The sequence below is a fragment of the Triticum dicoccoides genome, chromosome 1A, assembly GCF_002162155.2.
Source record: "Triticum dicoccoides isolate Atlit2015 ecotype Zavitan chromosome 1A, WEW_v2.0, whole genome shotgun sequence".
NCBI lineage: Eukaryota > Viridiplantae > Streptophyta > Magnoliopsida > Poales > Poaceae > Triticum > Triticum dicoccoides.
Window position 1 is genome coordinate 606,308,319 of NC_041380.1, and position 3,481 is coordinate 606,311,799.

The 3,481-nt window shown below is 52.1% G+C and overlaps 1 pseudogene; it reads right to left on the bottom strand.

Moving 5' to 3' along the window:
- Positions 1 to 655: 655 nt before the first annotated feature.
- Positions 656 to 2,475, bottom strand: LOC119349494 (annotated as a pseudogene).
- Between the last annotated feature and the right edge of the window lie 1,006 nt (positions 2,476 to 3,481).

Here is a 3,481-nt window from a genome sequence, read left to right on the forward strand (position 1 = left end):
TTTCAGGGTGGGCCCAGCCTAAGCCTCCTAATCCCTCTGATCTCTAATCCTTCCTAACTAGCGATGTCTGAAACCGAGCACTGCCTCCCCGAAAAATAGATGTCTCACCTTAGAGCAACTCTAGAAGATCACCTATCCTACAAGTCCAAAATGTATCACTTATCCCATTCCTTATAATTTTAGGGCATTAAACATTACTTCATCTAGTAAAATTTAATCCCCTAAAAAATCTTTTTCCCAATTCATCCAACCATTTTCAAACTTACCAATTCAAAACTTAAGAATTCAAGTACACACAATTCAAATACATATCAAATTAAATGTTTTCAAACTTAACCATTCAAATTCAAACACATCATACACTCCAAATAAATTAGGAACCCAAATAAACATGATAAAAGCATAAGAATCAAGTAATATGAAATCGCCAATGATGCTCAATAAGATCTTCAATTTGGTTGTGAGTTTGTTGGTTCTCGACCCTATGGTGTGCTTGGAGGCGTAGGTCCTATTTGGGGTAAGTTCCGGCTGTGTGCAACAAAAACCTAAATATCACGAGAGTGACATACACATAGCTCTCCAATCTTCCTTACCATCCATTTGCAAAGAGATAAATGAAAATAGAGTAATAATCGTGCCGTGTACACTTTTCTTACAAATGATTTGAATATTATGAATTGGTTAAACAAGGTACATCAAACTGAAAGGAACTAAAAGACAACAAAGAACCATGATAAAACATGCGTCACACTGTGTACGCCGACGACAACAACCTAGGCACAGGCTGAACCACTAGAGGCACGGCCCTTTGCAGGGTCTGACCATAGGCCTCCTCTATGTTGAGTTTTTCGGGCATCGTTCCATCAACCAAGGACCAGTCGAATGCGTGCACCAGCGTGGCAGTCATGAGTGTCACCATCCGAAGGCCCCAGCCGAGGCCTGCGCATATCCTCCGACCCGCCCCAAACGGGATGAGCTCATAGTCGCCCCCCTTCACATCCGCGCTCTCATGCAATCCGCCCGGGAGGAAGCGGACCGGCCTGAACTCCAATGGGTCGGGGCCCCATGAGGCCGGGTCACGGGCGATGGCCCACACGTTCATGATGAGGGTGGTGCCCTTGGAAACATGGTAGCCGTCTACCTCGCAGTCCTCAGCGGCCACCCGGGGAAGGGAGAGCGGCGTCGCCGGGTGTAGACGGAATGTCTCCTTGATGACGGCGGCGAGGAAAGTGAGGCGTGGCAGGGAGGCTTCCGTGACGAGACGGTCATTTCACACTACGCCATCGAGCTCGTGCTGCAGCTGCTTGAGGATGCAAGGGTCTCGTATGAGCTCTGCCAGCGCCCACTCCACTGTGCTCGACGTCGTGTCTGTCCCGGCCGTGAATAAATTCTAAAAGAACCAATATTTGTATCCCATTAATTAAAATGAAAAATATAGCTATGACAATCCAAAATCTTTGACTTGACATCAACAAATACCTTACCTAGACGCACAAAATATGAATGGCCAAACAAATGGGCATGTAACAATTTGTGCATACCAGGAGGAGAGCCTTGATGTCAATCTCGGTGAACTTGATCCCGTCCTCTTCGCCGGCATCTGCGGGCGACTGCCACCGAATCGTCGCCAGCATCACGCTCAGCAGGTCGTTCCCTTCCATCTCTCCGGCATGCTGGCCCCTCTCGCTGATGAAGCCGTCCATCATGCGGTCGTAGCGGCGGTGCAGCCTCTTCATCTTGGCGACGACGCCCTGCGGGTCAAGCCAGCGGAGCGCGGGCACGAAGTCGCCGATATTGAGGACGCCGGCGAGCTGCATGAGCTCGACCACCATGTCCTTGAACTCCCTGGCACCCTCGCCGACGCCGTCGCCGAACATGCGCCCCCCGATGGCGGCCCGTGCCAGCGCGTTGGTAGCACGCACGTTGATGGCGCACAGGTTGACCGCCACCCCGGCTGGCGAGGAGGAAGAGAGCAAGTGCGTGACCATGAGTCGGGCCTCGTCCTGCCGTATGGTGCGGAGGGCGTCGAGGGCACGGGCGGAGAAGAGGTGGAGCGCGCAGAGCTTGCGGAGGGCGCACCAGCGGGCGCCATAGGGCGCGAAGACGAGGTCCTGGTAGTTGTAGGCGAGGTGCTCGGCGCCGGAGGTAGGCGGGCGGTCGCTGAAGTTGGTGTCGTGCGCGCGGAGGAAGCTGCGGGCGACCTTGGCCGACGCTGTGACGACGACCTCGACGCTGCCGAAGCGGAGGCGGAAGAGGGGGCCATGCTGGCGGGCGAGAGCGGCCATGGTGTGATGCGGCATGGCCCCTAGCTGCGGCAGGTTGCCCAGCACCGGCCAACCCCTCGGCCCCGGCGGCAGAGGCAGCTTTGTTCGTCTGCCATGGCTTCGGAGGTGCCAGACAGCCGCGACGGCGACTGCGGCCAAGGAGGCGAGCAGGAGAAGCAGGCTGTGGTCCATGGTTTGGTTAGCTGCTAGGTTTCTTTGTTTGTCGCAGGTATTGTGCAGTGCAGTGTGTGGCCGATTGCGCATAAATATGGGCGCATGCACATAAATACAGGTAAACGATTCACATCAGTTGGTGGCGCGATGGAATCGGTCGCCCCGTGTGCATGGTTGCCTTATCCTTGTCTATTTCTAGCCACTCGTCCCCTCCTCCCACCTCACGTCGCCATGTATTTTTCATTCTTCTCCATGATGAGACAACCCACCGTCGCCGACCTCTCCTCTCACATTGTCGGTCCAAGGCCGGCTAACTCTACTATGCTCTGCTACGAGGCAGTGAGGCGGTGCTGCGAGCAGACAACACCATTTCTACCATGTATATTCCAATCAATGATGCAGCGAGGAGCGGCCGACGATAGTTGCGAGCCCGCCAGCAATGTTGCGAGGATGTCCAGGCGATGTTGCTAGGCTGCTGCACACTGCTGCATGCCCGATCAAGGAGTGTTGCAAGACTGGCCGGCGGCAACAATGGTATCCTCCGGAATGCTACAAGCCAGGCCCCAGGGGCTGCTGCGAGCGCCGGCACCCGATGCTACGAGACCTAGAGGGATCTTGGACTAATCGCAATTAAATATTTCTGGGTTGTTAAGACTGATAAGGCCCTCACTGTGACCATAATGAAACATTTTCATAGCGGAGATGATGGAAGCAAAAAGGTTTCCTATATTGTATCTTTATTTTTCTTTAGATTTTGTATGTTTGACAAGTTTAGATGTCTTCATCTGATTTGTTATTTATCCCTCTTGATATATAACTCGGTTATACCTTTATGCTACTCAAATTTCTGGCCTACTCCCACTCCCTCTTTAAATAAGAAATTTTAGGCTTTATTTATTTACCTTTTAAAATTCTAGGCGTTTTGCCCTTCTAGGGTACATTCAAAACTAGAAAATGACTGTCCACTACATGAGTCAGAGATGAGTTGGGCCAAGCCGCACAAGCGTCAATGAAGTTTGCACCACAACACAACTCAAATCATC